The sequence below is a fragment of the Jaculus jaculus genome, chromosome 8 (genome assembly GCF_020740685.1).
Source record: "Jaculus jaculus isolate mJacJac1 chromosome 8, mJacJac1.mat.Y.cur, whole genome shotgun sequence".
In the NCBI taxonomy this organism is placed as follows: Eukaryota; Metazoa; Chordata; class Mammalia; order Rodentia; family Dipodidae; genus Jaculus; species Jaculus jaculus.
The window spans coordinates 79684574-79705882 of NC_059109.1; the positions used below are offsets into that span (position 1 = coordinate 79684574).

A 21309-nucleotide genomic window follows, 5' to 3' on the forward strand; every position below is an offset into this window, starting at 1 on the left:
GGCCGAGGCGCGGCGGCCCGAGATAGGGTCCCCGAGCCTCCCGGGGGAGGAGAGGCAGCCGGGCCGCGTGCTCCGGCCCCTCCCTCCGGCCGCCTCGCAGCCCCAGCCCTGCGGGGAGGAGGAGCAGCAGCACTGGCCTCCAGCCGCCGCCAGCAGGACTTGGCTGATTCATTTACAACCTTGAAGAGTATCTGTAGAAGAGGAAGGAAAAGATGGGTGTGAAGACATTTACTCATAGCTCCTCCTCCCACAGCCAGGAAATGCTTGGCAAACTAAATATGTTGCGAAACGATGGACGTTTTTGTGATATCACTACTAGCAGCTTGCAGTGGTTTCTTTCGCACCAAACTTGTAGGCCAAGCAAAGGATGAGAACACAGATGTGTTGGATCTGCATCATGTTACAGTGACCGGCTTTATACCTCTTTTAGAATATGCCTATACAGCCACTCTGTCAATTAACACAGGAAATATTATTGATGTTCTAGCTGCAGCCAGCTATATGCAAATGTTTAGTGTTGCTAGTACCTGCTCAGAGTTCATGAAATCAAGTATTTTATGGAATACACTCAATAGCCAACCAGAAAAGGGTCTAGGTGCTGGACAAGAAAATAATTCTAACTGCAATTTTACTTCTCGAGGTGGAAGCATTTCTCCAGTGTCTTCAGAGAGTAGTGTGGTAGAAAGAACCATTCCTGTCGGCGGAGAATCCCGGAGAAAACGCAAAAGCTATACATCGTTATGTCTCCTGAGAGTCCAGTAAAGTGCAGTACACAAACAAGTTCTCCCCAGGTGTTGAATTCTTCAACTTCCTATGCAGAAAATAGAAACCAGCCAGTTGATCCTTCCTTAGCGTTTCCCTGGACTTTCCCTTTCGGAATTGATCGAAGGATTCAGCCTGAAAATCTAAGCAGGCAGAACAATGCACGGACTTTAGAAGTACCTGGGCCATCTTAGGCAGGTAGACCAATGGAAGATTATGTGACTTGTGAGAGCACAAAAACTACCCTGCCTCTGGGTACCAAAGAAGATATCCACGTCAAAGTAGAGAGATTAAGAGATGAGGAGGTGCATGAAGAAGTGTTCCAGCCTGTCAGTGCATCTCAGAGCTCAGTGAGTGATCAGCAGACAGTGCCAGGAAGTGAGCAAGTCCAAGAGGACCTTCTGATTAGTCCACAGTCTTCCTCTACAGGCTCAGTAGATGAAGGTGTGACGGAGGGGTTGCCTACTCTTCAAAGCACATCTAGTACTAATGCTCCTGCAGGTGTGATGATTGATTGGAAAATGTTCAGTACCTCTACCAACTCTACATTGCTCCTTCTACCAGCAGTACAGAACGACCAAGTCCAGATGGTCCAGACAGAACTTTTCAGTGTCCAACCTGTGGGGTGCGATTCACCCATATTCAGAACCTAATACAGAACATGCTTATCCACTCAGGAATTAAACCATTTCAGTGTGACTGCTGTGGGAAAAAGTTCACCAGGGCTTACTCGCTGAAGATGCATGCCTAAGGCATGAAGTGATTTCTTAGTACCGGGCTACTTAAACCAGGAGCAAGATGAGACCCTTGTTCAGTATGATCTTAGAGAACATGGTTTTGAAAGCAACTCCTCTGTTCAAATGCCTGTGATGTCACAGGTCTCCTCAACCCAGAATTGTGAAAGCACTTTCCCCTTGGGGTGTCTTGGTGGTCTTGCAGAAAAGGAAGAAGTTGTTCAAGAGCAGCCAAAGACCAATGCCTGTGCTGAGGCCACCAGAGATGAGACCCCCAAATCAGAGCTGTTGTCTATAACTATTGAGTAATTTTGTGATTTGGCTTCATTTTTGTTTTTATTTGGGAAGTGCCTGTGCTTAGTCTTGTACATTTAAATTTAATTTTTTAAACAACACCAAAAAAAAAGGTTTGGAAAAGAATTTCCTTTTTCACTTTGTAAGCCCAGAAACTGATGGTTTTTATTTTTTGTAACTGAGACATTGCTTCTGTATTTATAACATAATATTGAAGCATAATAGAAAAAAAAAAAAGAATCAGACTTTGAAGCAGGCTTTAACTAAATTAACCCTAGAGACCAGCAACAGATGGGTGGCACTCTTTCCTTTGCCCTGTTAAGGGGCAGGTGTACCCCTTATGTAAAAGGAATTACTCTATTTAAAATCATGTATGAAAGTCCCACCCATCCTGACCCAGATCGGTCTTGAACAGATAACTGACTTTACTAATGAAAAGCTTCTTTCTATCCAAATCTTACAAAGTCCAGGAGTCCATTATTTTGGCAGTCAAGGTTGTTTTTCAGACACACCCTGTTTTTCCTCCTCCTTTTCAGTTCACTGACAGAATTCAGATCAAAAGACACTGTATTGGGATGTTAGAAGGGCCCCCACCAAGTCATTCTAACCACTATAACAGCCACAAAAGTGGAGGGGAAAAAATTTAAAAAAAAAAAACAGACTTACTTTTTAAAAAAAAATAAAACAAAGGGCCTAAGCCAGGCGTGGTGGTGCACGCCTTTAATCCCAGCACTCAGGAGGCAGAGGTAGGAGGATCGCCGAGAGTTTGAGGCCACCCTGAGACTACACAGTGAATTCCAGGTCAGCCAGAGCCAGAGTGAGACCCTACCTCGAAAAACCAAAAAAAAAGGGGGAGGGGCTATGTATGACTTTAGGTAAACTTATTGTTTTTATGCCAATCAGTTAGTGGCTTGTCTCAGATTTTTTTTTTTTCTGAGACTTTTTAAAGTCAGTGTATTTTGATCTTCAGAGACAAGCCTCTAATAATTAGTTTCAGTCTATGTATAATTGGTCTCCATGGTTAACTACTCTTATTTCTGCAGTCACTAGCCCACTTTTGTTAATATTGTTAGGCCTCACCATAGGACCCTGCATTATTAATACTTTGGTCAGATAGGTTAAAAATAGTATTAGTTCTGTTAAGCTTATGATATTACAGACACAATATATCCCACTATCTGAAACTGAACAAACCTTAGATGTTATCCCTCACGAGCCAAATAATTAAATCAGTGCCATGTCAGAGGAGGGAAATATAAAGTGAGCAAAATGTAATATTTCTCTACATTTCTTTAGAGAAAACTAGAAGTCACTTCCTTGAAGGAGATCATAAAAGAATGGAATGAAACACTTGTTTAAGCAGATGGGGATGGTAGATAATCAGGAGGCTCTTCTGGTATGAATAGCATTATCCTGGGCCTGCACATTTGAGCAAAATCCTTAAGGACAGATTAAGTGAGACATTGGCACATTCCTAGTCACAGGACTGCCTCACACTCCCCAGGTGTTTCCTATGATTGGTTTGGTTTATGGTTTAACTCCCATGCTGTTAAAACATATATATATATATATATATATATAGAGAGAGAGAGAGAGAGAGAGAGATAGAGAGAGAGAGAGAGAGAGAGAGAGAGAGAGACATTATGTGGATATTTCCAATAAAAGCTGATACTCTGAAGAGTTTGGGGCTTCATTCTGAGATTCCAACCTCTTGGGTGCAGACCTGATATACCAGACTTTCATTTTTTTCTTTTCTTTTTACCTAATAAACCCTTGCTTCACATTCCATGTGTCGATGGTCTTACTTGTGTGACACCAGACCCAATAACAAATAGAAATTGATAAATAAAAATATTCATATTTTATTAATCACACACATTATGCATGGGATTTTCTGTCTGGAGTTACCATTATATTGCTGTTTTATGTAATTGTGGGAATGTATGGCTATGACAATTTATTGTCACTTTAAAAAGCTTAACTTTGCGTGTCTTACCAGCATCCACCTCTGGATTTACAGCCCCCCCCCCTCCAGTGCAGTGCAAAGCTTAGACCCCTAAGTGAGAAAAGAATTCTGCTAGTTTTCTGATTTAGCAACTCTGTTGATTCTTCCAAGTTCACATCTTCTGAGCTAAATCACAAAGTGGAATGGTTTCTCTCTATATTTCTGAAGAGTAGAAGGTCATGTATGAATTCCTAGTGTTTTACAGGATTTGAGAGTGACAGAGCTTTTTTGGCCCTAGATAGGCTTTGCTTAGGGGTCATAGTGGCAGACACTAGATGGTCATTAAAACTTCCCAAGTCATTGACTCTCCAGTTCTTGTTTTGCAGCATATGAGGAATGACAAGTGCAGAGCCAGCAAAAGAGCAAGTAAATAAAAGGTTTATACACAAAACAGGAAGTCAACATAAAGCAGAATCAGAATACCTCCCAAGCCAGGTGGTGGTCTCAGCAGGTCCCATATGACTTGGATCAGAGTTTTCTTTTTAAATTTTATTTATTTTATTTGAGAGCGACAGACACAGAGAGAAAGAGATAGAGGGAGAGAGAGGGAATAGGCGCGCCAGGGCTTCCAGCCTCTGCAAATGAACTCCAGATGTGTGCGCCCCCTTGTGCATCTGGCTAATGTGGGACCTGGGGAACTGAGCCTCGAACTGGCATCCTTAGGCTTCACAGGCAAGCGCTTAACCACTAAGCCATCTCTCCAGCCCCAGAGTTTTCTTTATATGCTTGGGATATAAATCAAGTATCAAGCTGAGGTGGACTGGGTGGATGACTTTGTATGTAAAGTGCTCCTGATAGGCTGATGAGTTAGACAGAGGACTGGTTCCTTTGTACAGGCCAGCCAAACACCCTGCAGAGTCAGCATGAATCAGGGCACTTCTTGCTCCTAGATGATGCTTTCTGGAGATTAAAGTCTGTATGCTTGGTGGCTCTATCTGTCCACACAGACATCTGTTTATTCTTTTGGGGTCTGAATAGCTGCCTACAAAAATGGAGACTACCTCATTCATAAACCCTATCATTAGTATTCCCAGTATTTGAATTTTTCTTGACCTATACTCTAAACATAGTTGGCTCTGAGGTTTTTGGTTGACCAGTCAACTCAGGGACCCATTTTATTTGTAGCTTTCTTCTCTTTGAATCCAAAATATTAATATTTTTGATGATGTGACTTGTAACTTGGTCACAGGATAGCTGCTGTAGCTCCTAAATCACAGATCTACAATGCAAAACCTGGAGAGATTCAAGTATAAAACATTTCCTTTTTCCAACAGGCATCTTTCTTTCAATATATGTAGGCAATTTTAGATGCTATCTCCAGCAGACATTTTCTTGTAGTTATTTAAAACAGTGCCATATGACTGAATGCCTGCAAAAATCAGTGCCTGAGAAATCATGATTCATCTCGTGTGGTTACAGGGCTCTACATTCTTGAAGTCCTAAGGCCAGCTTTGTTACCTGAAGTGAATGTTCTCTAACCATAGAAAGGGGTTTCAGGTCCAGGAGTGGAGTTTTATCATCACTATCTCACTATTAACATGTCTAAAGTCTGCATGTGTGGGGGACTTCAGTTTCTCATCTATGAAATGAGACAGCAAATACAATGAAGTCTCTGTTCATTCATCAGGCTAACCAGCTCAGATCTGAAGACTAGATCCATGCCACACCAAGAATGTCAGAAACAGAAATGAGCAAGGCACCATTAATACCTGCCAGGCCTCCAATTAATCAGGTAAGATATAGGATACATCTGTATCTTTCTTGACATGATCTTTATGAGAGGGTGTTCATGAATGGAAAATAATAATCTATCAGAAGAGTGATCAAATGTGAGTCTAGCTTGCAGTTAGAGCTTTGGAGGCTAAGCTGAGTCTTGTCCAAGTGAGCAGGGAATCACTGCAGGTGAGAGGCAATCATGTGCTAAGCCGTGGGGAATGAAATGAAACCTCAGTGACACTCAAGTAAGTTACCAAGACATGGCAGGGGGGAGAAAGAGAGAGAGAAAGATTGTAACTGAGAAATGCCATGTGCCCTGAGGCATAAACAGCTGTGTCATAGTATAGGGGAAGACTTGGCAGGGTGGTAGAGAGTAATATGGTAGCACAAACATTTGAAATTTACTTTTCAGAAGATATGAGGGTGAATAGGAAAGGGTGAGAAGCCCCAAGCAGGACATGCAAAGTCTGTTGTCATTCTAGGAGTTATGGATGGATTTGGGTCAGTACACAGGCTGTACCTGTGCCATAGAGATGAGGGCCACTAGTCTCTAGAGACCTCCATGAAAAAGAGGTGAGTCAACTGATGATGTATAGACCTTTTAAAACCACCTTCACTGTTTGGGAACTCTCTATTTCATATTGTGAGATAATAGTACCTTTGTCTACCTTTAAATTGTGCTATTGAACACAACAATATACTGAAACATCCTTGCTATCAGGTTCCTTTTGGAGACATGGTATACAAAATCAAGTGAAGAATGAGTCAACCTACAGCCAAAGTCCTTTCTGGCTCAGGTATCTGATTTGACCTCTGAAGCTTATTTCACTGATTTGGACTGTACATTACTTTCTGAGTCAGTATTAAATCTTTAGCTAGACAGATTATCATGAAAATCTCAAAGATGCATTTATGTCACTTTCGTAGTGACAAAAGTAGGGGGAGTGCAATGTGATCCTAGTCCTCTTTGTAGGAAAAGTCACCATTTTGCTGTATGTTATTTTTTCATACTCTTAGATTTGCTCAAGTCCTCATTGGCAACCAAGAGAACTAAGAAGTTCCTAAGGAATGGTCTGCTTATCAGCACATAATGCACACGCTATAATAGTTTGTGTGTGTGTGTGTGTGTGTGTGTGTCTGTGTGAATGTGCATGTAGTGGATGGACCTGTGTGTATGTCCAAATGGAGGCCAGAAGTAATGTTAAGTATTTTCTTTGGTTGCTCTCTACAGTACTACCTTATTTATTGAGACAGGGTTCTTGCCTGTCATTTGAACCCAGAGCTCACCATTTAGGTTAGTTTAACTAACTAGCTTGCCTCAGTAATCACTGTGATTTTATGGAGGGTATAACTTATCCAGCACTTTCATAGGTTCTGGGGTCTAAGTATTCATATATGGGTGACAAATACTTTACCTTCTGAGACAGCTCTCAACCCCTAATACTATATATTAAAAGGTATACATTGTTGCCAGGTGTGGTGGCACATGCCTTTAATCCCAGCACTTTAGAGGCTAAGATAGGAGGATCTCTGTAAGTTCAAGGCCTGCCTGAGACTAATTCCAGGTCAGCCTAAGCTATATAAAGACCCTACCTTGAACTGCCCAACCCACAAAAAAGTATGCATTGTTTTCTTTTTAAAAAAAGAAATTAGGTATTACAGCCATTGTATTTATTAAATTCTAGAACATTTTCTCACCTTCAGGTAATCCTTTGTTTACTAACACTCATGTACCATGTCTTCCCTCTAGCCCCTGGCAACCACTAATCTGCTTTTCGCATTTGTATGGGTTTACTAGTCTGGATAGTAATAAATGAAGTCATGTCATGTCATGTCATGTGTGGCCTTTTGTATCTGGCTTCTTTCACTGAGCGTCATGCTTTCTGGGTCCATCCATATTATATTGTGTAAGAAAATTTGAAGTATTTCTCTGTCTCACACAAATTATTTTCTATAAATTGAATATCTTGGGGCTTCAGGACTATGTAATTTAGTGACTGTAGTTGATTTCAGACTCTGAACAGACATCAGTGACCATGATGTTGGGATATGCTGGGTATAATGTGGCATAGTAAAGCACAATGGTCCCACCATACTGACAAAACAGTCAGATAATATTAGAAACATAAGCAGTAGAATAATGAGGAAAGACTCAGGAGTTCTGAGTAGTTAATTCTTTGTAAACATTATTTATATAAATGTAAGTTTGTAACATCTTAGTTTAAGTAATTGCTAGATTGTGAATTTCTTGGAACTTTAATACTTGTTTCTTATGAGCTTCAAAGAGCAATCTCTCCACAAGAATCGGTGTGGGAATGCTGTTCACCTCCTGCCAGAGCTGAGCATGGAACCTCTAGCCATTTATCTTCCATTTATCTCCTTTACAATGCTTCATTTACCCACTCTACACAAGAGGCGGTTGCCCTTTGCCTAGAAATCTTGTCCCTCTCCCACTACAGCCAGCAACTGTTCCTTCAACATGTCTTCCCAGGTCATACAATCTCCTCAGATATAGTTGTCCCAGTTCTGAGCATCATATGTCCATGCTTCTCTCATTGCACAGGCCTGTGCTGTGAGAGCTTAGATTCCTTGTCACTCCCAGGTTTGTGGAAGGTATAAATTATGCTCCAGTTTTCTCAGTATCCCTACCTACCTATCTCCTAGGCCCTGACTTAGACAAGTATTAAATAAGTGTGTGTTGAATAAATAGATAGATGACTCACAGAGAAAGGCAAAGAAAAGGAAGATGGTTACCTTGACTGTGTGAAGAAAATGTTTCATGACTGCACAAATGTAAGGATGAATGGATAGGGGCATGGATGGAAGAAGGGAAGGACAGATGGATAGAAAGAGAGCTCAATGGAGGGATGAATTGGCATGGATACAATAATAGAGGACTAGCTATGAATATTGCAAGGGATGAATAAATTAAATGTTTAACCACATCATGATTTCTTTTTTTTTTAATTTTTTGGGTTTTTAAATTTTATTTATTTGAGAGTGACAGACAGAGAAAGAGACAGAGAGAGAAAGAGAGAGAATGGGTGTACCAGGGCCTCCAGCCTCTGCAAATGAACTCCAGATGCATGCACCCCCTTGTGCATCTGGCTTAAGTGGGTTCTGTGGAATGCAGCCTTTGGGGTCCTTAGGCTTCACAGACAAGTGCTTAACCACTAAGCCATCTCTCCAGCTCCACATCATGATTTCTCTTTACTTACCTCCACATAAAACTCTCCTTAAAAGAAGCCAAACAATTTATTTATAAAACCTGTAACCAAAGAGTCTTGTATAGTACTTTAAATATTGATGTTTTTACATCCTTTCTTTCTGAGGAATATTGTTTAACATTTTTTTTTTCCTACCCTCTGCCTTCTTTTCACCTGTATGATCTTATTCACACAGATACTTCTCACCCCTCTCTTTTAGCAGCTCCCCTGATGGGTACCACACAATGCTGGGCTACGTTCCACAGCCTCCTTTAACTCCCATTTCCAGAGAAGATAATTAAGTCATTACCTCATGAATAGAATTTAGTCACCATTTCTTCATGTTGCATGGGTAATTTTGAGGTTGCAACTTCTGCAAAAAGACACCCTCAAGGAAGACCCCACACAAGTAGGAAGTATGAGTAATGGTCTCTGCTCTAGCTTGGTGTCAACAGAAATGGATTCTGTGCTTCCTGGCTATTCTGGTCATGCATCCTTGAGAAAATCATTATAAATCAGTGACCACAATGAGAATGCAGCTGACTCTGTAAGTCTATTCTCACTGATTAGTGGTAGCTTAGTGGAGAACTGTGCTCACAATGGAAAGTCAGTACAGAAGAAGGCCATGATTGACCAGTAATGTCTATCATATTCATAGGAAGGTGTTTCTAGCACAGAACACTTGTCTTCTCTGGAGATGACCTTCTATAATCTCCTTATCTGTTCTAGCAAAGTCCTTCTTTGGGTTAGGACAGCTTTGATGATCAATCCATGTTACAGTTTGATATTATTGGCAGATTTAATTAATTTGTTTTAAATTTAGTTACCATATTAAATTAAATATTCCATGTAAATCTGTTATATGCTTCATAGATTATATGATATGATTAAGATGTAACATAATATTTACTGTAGTGCATACAATTAGCTAACCCTATTTTATATTATACGACCTTACTGTACAGCAAGCATGTTTTCTAAATATAATGGCTCATGTGATCACATCACATTGCATTGGGAGGAGCTTTACCTTTTGTTCTGTATATGAGGCAATGAGACTGAGAGTGACAGAGTATGAACAAAACCCATCAAATAATAAGGTTTGGCACCTGCATAAAAAGTCAGGACTCTGAGTCTCCTGTGCATGGTAGCTGTGCTATTAGATAGGATACCATTCAGGGATGCTCCATATTATCCACCATATTATCTGGTTTAATTATTATCATATAGAAGCAACTTATATTAGTGGAAAAATTTTGTTCGTGTTCCTACTAAGTTTCTTATGACCTTGAGTTGATGGCCATGAATGGAATAACCTTCTTTGCTTCAGTACACTCAGAGATAACATATTGGAGCATATCTGGATGGTCTACTTACATCTTGAGCTTTATTGAATCTCTTCCAGGAATTTTTCATAAAGCATTATTATATTTTTTTCCCAGAAAATTCAGGGATGGGTTTTATTTGCTGTGCACATTTACAAAAAATTATTTTCTCTCTTTTTTTGACAATCTTTTTTTTTTTTAGCCTTTTAATCTCACTTTCCACTGCACTGAAATGGATACATTGGGTGATAGATTCAAGAGTTTTTTAAAATGCAGATCTATTACATAAAAGCATTAACTCTTCCCACTTATTTATGTGTAAGTGCATGAAGTTTTGTTAAGTATCTGTTTTGGAATAAAATTCAATTTAATACAGAGCTTTCTGCTGGCTCAGGCTCATATACCTATTATTATGAGGGATTATGTAGCTCGAAGAACCAGCACACCATGCTTATGCAAGATAGCAGACATCACACTCATCACTGTTTTTTAATGTTACTTTCTAAGAAAGAGGCACATCCTTGCATACAACTGAGTTCTTTTTTTTTTTTTAACATTTTTTCATAGAATCACAGGATATTTTAATTCTTGATTTTTTAAATTTTCCTTTGAATGTGTTTTATTAGGGTGGGGGTTAGACATAGAACTTGTGGTGCACCACTATATTTAGAACAAAACATTATATCCTACAATAAAAAATAATTTTATCAAACTAAATTCAGTCACAGTTATGTACAATTTTCAGTTAATGGTACAGGTTGAAATTGCACTTTGCAAATATCTTTTTTTTTAAAATTTAATTTATTAGTTTTCTTTTCAGTAAATACAGGCAGTTTGGTACCATTATTTAGGCTCATCTGTGATCTACCCCCTCCCATTAGGCCCTCCTTGTTAATGAAAATGGGTCGTGCATTGTGGAGTTAGCCCCCAGTTATTGGTATGCTAAATGTCTCTGCAAATCATGACCCAACATGTGACTCTGACATTCTTTCCGCCCCCTCATCCGCAAAATTTCCTTGAGCCATGTTGGGTTTATTTTTGGTCTACTTCAGTGTTGAGGTTTTGGGGGCCTCTGAGGCTCTGGCTCTGATATGGTAGGAGTTGATTTTTCTCTGCGTTGGTCTCCTTCCCCTTTGTGCTGGTATCCGGTTCACAGGAAAACATCACCCTTGCTTATTTCACCAGTTGTCCTTAGTTTCAGTTGGGCCCCTTTTGAGGTATGTTGGGGCAGCTCTCTTAGGATCTGCATCTTTCTGGAAAAGAGAAGCAGATTCTCCAACAGAGAGTAAGTAAGTTAGCACCCGGAAAATTGAGATAACACTTACTTTTTAGATAGACAGTATGATAGGTGTAGGCCCTCTTATATCCCGTGATTGATGGTAGCTTGATATTATAGAGTGGGCTTGTGTTTGGGTATGTTTCTGACTTGTTTCCCAGCTCCAGCTATGGGTCTAGTACCACTGAGTGGATCAGTTAGCCAAATCAAGAGCAATTGGTTCCTCACCATGGCTATGTACCACTATTGCACTTGTGTGAGGATCACATCCAGTTATTTGTTGCTAATTAAATTAAACAATGTGTTGCTTGGACAGATCTTGGTCATTTCCCCCAGTCACCTATGTAGCACCTTCTGGCACTAGACACGCTGACTGTCTGGGGACGGACTCTCTACTGGCTTCCAGCCATGCCATTCCATTTTATGTGTCAGCTGCGTATAGAGTCTTCAGCACTAGGGTTTTACCACTGGCCTTTGGTGGGTCATCAAGTACTCTGACAGAAGTCTCTCATTGTTTTGGGAAACCTTGTAGGTTTCTCTGATCAAAAGCTCATTGTGGATGGTAGGCCCAAGCTGGAAGTGGGGGTTAAGGTCAGTGTCCACTAAGAAATTGAGGAAAAACATATGTAATATACAAGAGTTAGAGAGGAAAGAGATAGAGGGGAGAGGGGGAGAGGGAGGGAGGGAAGATGTAGGAGATTTAGGTCAGTCTTGATCCTACCCTCTCCAGTGTCTTGTGGTTCAGGTGTTTCCTGTAAGGGTCTAGTGAAGGTTCAGCCATTTGGTCTGTCTTTTAGGAAGTAGAATTTTATGGTACCATTGCTGTTTGGGTCCAGATTACTGTTTTCCACCCTTTGATTCCCTCCCCGCCCTCCCATCCATCTTATTGTCTAGTCCATGAGATGCTTGTTGGGTATGTAAGGCATCTTGGGCAGATTCAGGTTAGGTGTTGCAGATGAGTGAGACTATGTGTCGATTTTTTTTCTGTGATTGGATAAATTCGCTGAGAATTATCTGTTCCGGGTTCAACGATTTTTCCTCAAGTTTCTTTATGTCGTTTTTTCTTACTGCTGTATAGAATTCCATTGTGTAGATATACCACATCTTTGTTATCCATTCTTCTAATGATGGACATCTGGGTTGATTCCAGCTTTGAGCTATTTCGAACTGAGCCTTGACAAACATGATTGAGGAAATCTCTCTGGCTTTTGGTTTGAAGGTTTTAGGGTAGATGCCCAGTAATGGTATAACTGGGTCTGTTGGTATTTCTATAGTCAGCTTTTTCAGGAGTCTCCATATTGCTTTCCAAAGTGGTTGTACCATCCTGCATTCCCACCAACAGTGAATGAGTGTCCCTGCTTCTCCACATCCTCGCCAGCATTTATTTTCATTTGACCTTTTGATGTTGGCTATCCTTATTGGGGTAAGGTGGAATCTCATAGTTGTTTTAATTTGCATTTCTCTGATGATTAGGTATGATGAACATTTTCTTAATTGTTTGCCATTTGTATCTCTTCCTCTGTGAATTGCCTGTTTAACTCTGTGCCCCATTTTGTGAGTGGGGTATTTGTCTTATTGTTTAGACTTTTGAGTTCTTTGTAAATTCTAGAGATAAGGCCTCTATCAGTTGGATAACCTGCAAATAATTTTCTCCCATTCTCTGGGTATTCTATTGGCTTTGCTTAATATATGCTTGTCTGTAAAGAAACTCTTCAGCTTCATATGATCCCAATGGTTGAGTGACTGTTTAAGAACTTGAGCCACTGGGGTTTTGTTCAGGAAGTCTTTTTCCATTCCTATATCATGGAAAGTACTTCCTAAATTTTTTATTTTATTTTATTTTATTTTATTTTTTTAATTTTTATTAACATTTTCCATGATTATAAAATATATCCCATGGTAATTCCCTCCCTCCCCACCCCCACACTTTCCCATTTGAAATTCCATTCTCAATCATATTACCTCCCCATTACAATCATTGTAATTACATATATACAATATCAACCTATTAAGTATCCTCCTCCCTTCCTTTCTCCACCCTTTATGTCTCCTTTTCAACTTACTGGCCTCTGCTACTAAGTATTTTCATTCTCACACAGAAGCCCAGTCATCTGTAGCTAGGATCCCCATATGAGAGAGAACATGTGGCGCTTGGCTTTCTGGGCCTGGGTTACCTGACTTAGTATAATACTTTCCAGGTCCATCCATTTTTCTGCAAATTTCATAACTTCATTTTTCTTTACCGCTGAGTAGAACTCCATTGTATAAATGTACCACATCTTCATTATCCACTCATCTGTTGAGGGACATCTAGGCTGGTTCCATTTCCCAGCTATTATAAATTGAGCAGCAATAAACATGGTTGAGCATGTACTTCTAAGGAAATGAGATGAGTCCTTTGGATATATGCCTAGGAGTGCTTTAGCTGGGTCATATGGTAGATCAATCTCTAGCTGCTTTAGGAACCTCCACACTGTTTTCCACAATGGCTGGACCAGATTGCATTCCCACCAGCAGTGCAGAAGGGTTCCTTTTTTTCCACATCCCCGCCAACATTTATGATCATTTGTTTTCATGATGGTGGCCAATCTGACAGGATTGAGATGGAATCTCAATGTAGTTTTAATCTGCATTTCCCTGATGACTAGTGACGTAGAACATTTTTTTAGGTGCTTATATGCCATTCGTATTTCTTCCTTTGAGAACTCTCTATTTAGCTCCTTAGCCCATTTTTTGATTGGCTTGTTTGATTCCTTATTATTTAACTTTTTGAGTTCTTTGTATATCCTAGATATTAATCCTCTATCACATATATAGCTGGCGAAGATTTTTTCCCATTCTGTAGGTTGCCTCTTTGCTTTTTTCACTGTGTCCTTTGCGGTGCAAAATCTTTGTAATTTCATTAGGTCCCAGTGGTTAATCTGTGGTTTTATTGCCTGAGCAATTGGGGTTGTATTCAGAAAGTCTTTGCCAAGACCAATATGTTGAAGGGTTTCCCCTACTTTTTCCTCTAGCAGTTTCAAAGTTTCCGGTCTGATGTTAAGGTCTTTAATCCATTTGGACTTAATTCTTGTGCATGGCGAGAGAGAAGAATCTATTTTCATCCTTCTGCAGATATTTATCCAGTTTTCAAAACACCATTTGCTGAAGAGGCTGTCTCTTCTCCAATGAGTATTTTTGGCATTTTTATCGAATATCAGGTGGCTATAGCTACTTGGGCTTACATCTGAGTCCTCTATTCTGTTCCACTGATCTACATGTCTGTTTTTGTGCCTGTACCATGCTGTTTTTGTTACTATGGCTCTGTAGTATAGGTTAAAATCAGGTATGGTGATACCACCAGCCTCTTTTTTGTTGCTCAGTATTATTTTAGATATTCGAGGTTTTTTGTGATTCCAAATGAATTTTTGGATTGTTTTTTCTATTTCCATGAAGAAAGCCTTTGGAATTTTGATAGGGATTGCATTAAATGTGTAGATTGCTTTAGGTAAGATTGCCATTTTCACGATATCGATTCTTCCAATCCAGGAACAAGGGATGTTTCTCCACTTTCTAGTGTCTTCTGCAATTTCTCGCTTGAGTGTTTTAAAGTTCTCATTGTATAGATTCTTTACTTCCTTGGTTAGGTTTATTCCAAGGTATTTTTTTTTTTTTTGATGCAATTGTGAATGGGAGTGATTCTCTGATTTCATCCTCTGTGTGTTTGTTGTTAGAATATACGAAGGCTACTGATTTCTGTGTATTTATTTTGTATCCTGCTACATTGCTGTAGGTTTTGATCAGCTCTAACAGCTTGCTAGTAGAGTCTTTAGGGTCCTTTATGTATAGAATCATGTCATCTGCAAATAATGATAACTTGATTTCTTCCTTTCCAATTTGTATCCCTTTTATGTGTGTCTCTTGCCTTATTGCTATGGCTAAGACTTCCAAAACTATATTAAATAGAAGTGGAGACAGTGGACACCCTTGTCTTGTTCCTGATTTTAGTGGAAAAGCTTCCAGTTTTTCCCCATTTAGTAATATGTTGGCTGTAGGCTTGTCATAAATAGCCTTTATTATATTGAGATATGTTCCTTCTATTCCCAGTCTCTGTAGGACTTTTATCATGAAGGGATGTTGGATTTTGTCAAATGCTTTCTCTGCATCTAATGAGATGATCATGTGATTTTTGTCCTTCAACCCATTTATGTAATGTATTACATTTATAGATTTGCGTATGTTGAACCATCCCTGCATCTCTGGGATAAAGCCTACTTGGTCAGGGTGAATGATCTTTTTGATATACTCTTGTATTCTGTTTGCCAATATTTTGTTGAGAATTTTTGCATCTATGTTCATGAGGGAGATTGGTCTGTAATTTTCTTTTTTTGTTCTATCTTTGCCTGGTTTTGGTATCAGGGTGATGCTGGCCTCATAGAAGGAGTTTGGTAGGATTCCTTCTTTTTCTATTTCCTGGAAAAGCTTAAGAAGCAATGGTGTTAGCTCTTCCTTAAAAGTCTGGTAAAATTCAGCAGTGAATCCATCCGGGCCTGGGCTTTTTTCAGCTGGGAGATTATTGATAACTGCTCGGATCTCCATGTTTGTTATAGGTCTATTTAAGTGATTAATCTCATTTTGATTTAATTTAGGTAGGTCATATAGATCAAGGAAATCATCCATTTCTTTCAGATTTTCATACTTTGTGGAGTATATGCTTTTATAGTATGTCCCTATAATTTTTTGAATTTCTCTGGAATCTGTTGTCATGTTACCTTGTTCATCTCTGATTTTATTAATTTGTGTCTCTTCTCTCTTTCTTTTGGTCAGATTTGCTAAGGGTTTATCAATCTTGTTTATCCTTTCAAAGAACCAACTCTTTGTTTCATTAATTCTTTGGATTGTTCTTTTTGTTTCTATTTCATTAATTTCTGCCCTAATCTTTATTATTTCTTCCCGTCTACTAATTTTTGGTTTGCCTTGTTCTTCTTTTTCCAAGGCTTTAAGGCGAAGCATTAGGTCGTTTACTTGCGACCTTTCTAATTTCTTAATATAGGCACTTAAGGCTATAAATTTACCTCTTAGAACTGCCTTCATTGTGTCCCAGAGATTTTGGTATGTTGTGTTCTCATTATCATTTGACTCTATAAATTTTTTGATTTCCTTTTTGATTTCTTCATTGACCCACTCATCATTTAGTAGTGTATTGTTTAGTTTCCATGATTTTGTGTATGCTCTATAGCCTTTCTTGCTACTGATTTGTAGTTTAATTCCATTGTGGTCAGATAGAATGCAAGGAATTATTTCAATTTTCCTGAATTTGTTAAGATTTGCTTTGTGTTCTAATATATGGTCTATTTTAGAGAATGTTCCATGTGCTGCTGAAAAGAATGTATATTCTGCAGCCTTTGGATGAAATGTCCTGTATATATCTGTTAGGTCCATTCCTTCTATGACCTCATTTAGTCCAGATGCCTCTCTGTTTATTCTTTCCCTGGATGACCTGTCAATTGATGAGAGTGGGGTGTTAAAGTCACCCACCACCACTGTGTTTGGTGTTATCTGTGACCTTAGTTCTAATAGTGTTTGTTTGACGAATTTGGGAGCCCCCATGTTAGGTGCATATATGTTTAGGATTGTAATGTCCTCCTGTTGGAGTGTGCCCTTAATCAATATAAGGTGACCTTCCTTATCTTTTTTGACTAACGTTGGACTAAAGTCTACCCTGTCTGATATTAGGATAGCAACCCCTGCTTGTTTTCTAGGCCCATTTGCTTGAAACACCATCTTCCAACCTTTCACCCTAAGATAATGTCTATCCTTTGTAGAAAGGTGAGTTTCTTGGAGACAACAAATTGTAAGATCCTGCTTTTTAACCCAGTCTGCAAATCTATGTCTTTTCGTTGGGGCATTGAGACCGTTGATATTAAGAGATATTATTGAAAGGTGTGTATTTATGTTTGCCATTTGTGTGTGTGTGTGTGTGTGTGTTACTTGTTCTACCTGTGCTCTCTTCTGTTAACTGGTATTTGAGTATAGCTGGTTTTTTCTAGGTTCCTTATATGTGTGCTTTTCCTTTTGTTCAGCATGGAGGATTCTATCAAGTATTTTCTGTAGAGCTGGTTTTGTCTTCAGATACTCCTTTAACTTGCTTTTGTCATGGAATGTCTTTATTTCTCCATCTATTTGGATGGATAACTTTGCAGGATAAAGTAACCTTGGTTGACAGTTGTTATCTTTCAGAACTTGGAATATATCACTCCAAGCCCTTCTGGCTTTAAAAGTTTGTGTTGAATAATCTGCTGTAATCCTGATGGGCTTGCTTTTGTAGGTAACTTGATTTTTCTCTCTAACTGCTTTCAATATTTTTTCTTTGGTTTGTGTGTTTGGAAGTTTGAGTATAATGTGGCGAGGAGAGTTTCTTTCTGGGTTTTGTCTGGCTGGGGTTCTAAAGGCTTCCTGTATCTGTATTGGCACCTCTTTCCCAATTTGGGGAAAATTTTCCTCTATGATTTTGTTGAAGATGCCTACTATGCCTCTGGAGTGGAGTTCTTCTCCTTCTACTATGCCCTGAATTCTTATATTGGATCTTTTCATAGTGTCCCGAATATCTTGAAATTCCCACTCATACTTTTCTATAAGTTTGTCTTTCTCTTTGTTGGACTGCATTAGGTCTGCCACCTGATCTTCTAGCTTAGATATTCTGTCCTCTCCCTCATCCATCCTACTGGTGAGATTTTCTACAGAGTTTTTTATTTCATTAACTGTGTTCTTCATTGCTAGTAATTCTGACTGGTTTTTCTTTATTATTTCTATTTCCCTATTTATGTCTTGTATTGCCTTCTTTATTTCATTAAATTGGTGTCCTGCCTCTTCTTTGATTCCTTTGATTTCCTCTTTGATTTCCTCTTTGATTTCTTCTTTGATTGTTTCCATTTGTTCTTTGACCTCTTTGAACATATTTATAATTATTCTTTTGAACTCTTTCTCAGGCATTTCCTCTAACTCTTTCTCACTGGAGGACATTTCTGATGCATTAATACTTTTAGGTGGATTTATATCGTCTTGCTTTTTAGTGTTTCTTGTGTTATAATGTATATATTTTTGCATCTTGGATTAAGTTAATGCTTGGATTTTCTAGCTAGCTGTGTATTCTTAGCTGTATCAATTGATTTGATGTAATATATTTTCAGGGTAGGACCTTAAGGTATTAGGTGTGGCTCTTAAGACTCTCAGAGTATCTACAAAGATGTTCTTAGGGGTTGAGTTTCCCTGCTATAGGAGTATTCAAGCAGGCTGAGTGGAATAAAATACTGGTAGATTCTAAAATTTAACTAAACGCTGTACACATTCAATCAAAAACAGCCCCGAGTATGTATGCAAGAGTAGTTATTATAATGACCAGATCCTCTATCAACAAAGAGGTTTAGATTTCTGCTCTGTTGAGGTATCCAAGTCAGTTTGTGCCCAAGTGAGACCCTTCCCTGGTGCAATCCCAGTTACCTTGGGTGATTGTGGTCTCAGTCAAGTTGCTGCCTGGGTCGTCGGGCTCCTGTTCTGATTTTTGGAGCTGGGCACTTGCTTTTCCTACGGGGCAAACTGAGCCGCTGCTGCTGCCTCTGCTGCTGTTGTAGCTGCCACCTCCGGAGCCACCACCGCTGCTGAAGCTGCCGCTTCCGTGACCACTGCCGCTGCTCCCCCCGAAGCCGCTGCTGCAGGATCTGCCGCCGCTGCCGCTCCTGGGTCTGCTGCTGCTGGGGCCACTGGTACCGGTGCTGGAGCCGCTGAATTTGCTGCCGAACTCTGCTCCTGCTTGGGTCCCGCTGTCAGCCCAAGTTGGCGTGGCTGGTCCCGGGCCGCTGCTGTGTTCGCTGGAGCTGGGTTCAGGCGGTGGGGGAGGGGAGGGAGCCACGGCTGCTCTGGTTGTATCGCTGTTCCACGTGTGCTTCTACCTCGCGGTCTGCTCTTCTCTACGTTGCTCGCTGCCGCTCTCCCCTCACGTTTCCCGAGTTGCGGAGAGCGCGGTGTGAGCGGAAAATCCCGCACCTGGCTTGTCCTGCGGCTCGAGCCGAGACCGGCGGCTTTCTGCCGCTCCGCGGCTGCGGCGGGTGGCCGAGCCGCCCCGGAGCCTCTGTTCCCGCCTGTGCAGGCTCTGGATGCTCTGGAACTCTTTTACTTCTCCGCTGCCACCTCAATTTCCTATACACCTCACTTTTTAGTAATAGTGTGTATTTTGCTGAGTTTTTTTGGTCTTTTTCCCCCCTAGGCTGCTTTGGCGTGGTACCTACGCCGCCATCTTAACCGGAAGTCCCTAAATTTTCTTCCAGTAGTTTTCGAGTTTCTGGTCTTATGTTGAGGTCTTTGATCCATTTGGATTTGAGTGTAGTGCATGGTGAAATGTGTGGATCAAGTTTTAGTTGCCTGCATGTGGTTATCCAGTTTGTCCACCACCATTTGTTGAAGATTCTATCTTTTTTCCAGTCTGTATTGTTTGGGCCTTTGTCGAATATCAAGTAGCTATAGTTGCAGCCCCAAAATACGGGTCCTTAAGTCTATTCCATTGGTCTATACTCCCGTTTTTATGCCAGTACCATGCTGTTTTTATTAGTATGGCTTTGTAATATAGCTTTATATCAGGTATGGTGATGCTGAGGATATGTTTGGATATGCGAGGCCTTCTGCCTTTCCATATGAAATTTGAGATCATTTTTTCTATCTCTGTGAAGAACACTGTAGGGATTTTAATTGGAATTGCGTTAAATCTATATATCGCCTTTGGTAGGATTGTCATCTTCACAATGTTAATTCTGCCTATCCAGTAGCATGGGAGATCTTTCCATCTTTTCAAGTCCTCTTCAATTTCTTTTTTGAGAGTTTTTATATTTTTGTTGTATAGATCTTTTACTTCCATGGTTAACATTATTCCAAGGTATTTTATTTTTTTTTGTTGCTACTGAAAATGGGACTATGTCCTTTATTTCTTTTTCTGTGTCTTTGTCATTTGCATACAGAAATGCTAACAATTTTTGTGCATTGATTTTATATCCTGCTACTTTGCTATAGAAGTTAATCACCTTCAGGAGTTTTGGGATGGAGTTTCTCGTGTCTCTTACATATACAATCATGTCATCAGCTAATAGAGCTAACTTAACTTCTTCCTTTCCAAATTGTATCCCTTTTATTTCCTTCTCCTGTCTTATTGCTTGTGCTAGGACTTCCAGAACTATATTGAAAATCAGAGGTGAGAGAGGACATCCCTGTCTTGTTCCTGATCTCAATGGGAATTCCTCCAGTCTCTCTACATTAAGTATTATTTGGGCCTTTGGAGCTTTGTATATTGCCTTTATTATGTTAAGATGTGAACTGGCCATGCCGATTCTCTCCAATGTTTTGATCACGAAGTGATGTTGTATCTTGTCAAAGGCCTTTTCTGCATCTATCGAAATGATCATGTGGTTTTTATGTTTAAGCTTGTTTATGTGGTGTATTACATTGACAGATTTTCATATGTTGAACCACCCTTGTGTTCCTGGGATAAATCCCACTTGGTCAAGGTGGATAATGCTTTTGATGTGTTGTTGGATTTGGTTTGTGAGTATTTTGTTGAGGATCTTTGCATCTATGTTCATTAGGGAAATAGGCTGATAGTTTTCTTTTATTGTGGCATCTCTGCCTGGTTGTGGAATTAGGGTGATACTAGCTTCATAGAAGGAGTTGGGTAGCTTTCCCTGTTCTTCAATTGTGTGGCACAGTTGGAGTTCTTCCATGAAGGTTTGATAAAATTCAGCTGGGAATCCATCTGGTCCTGGACTCTTCTTTTTTGGGAGTTTTTTTTTATTACTTTTTCAATCTCCATGAGTGTGATGGGTTCATTGAGGTGGTTGATCTGCTCTGAGTTTAGCTTTGGTAGATGATATGCATCTAGGAATTTATCCATGTCCTCCACATTTTCCAGTTTTGTGGAGTAGAGGTTTTTGAAATAAGTCCTGATGATTGTGCCGATTTCACTCATGTC

The 21309-nt window shown here is 39.8% G+C and overlaps 1 pseudogene; it reads left to right on the forward strand.

The window, feature by feature from the left end:
- Positions 1 to 201: 201 nt before the first annotated feature.
- Positions 202 to 1563, forward strand: LOC101597284 (annotated as a pseudogene).
- The last annotated feature ends 19746 nt before the right edge of the window (positions 1564 to 21309 follow it).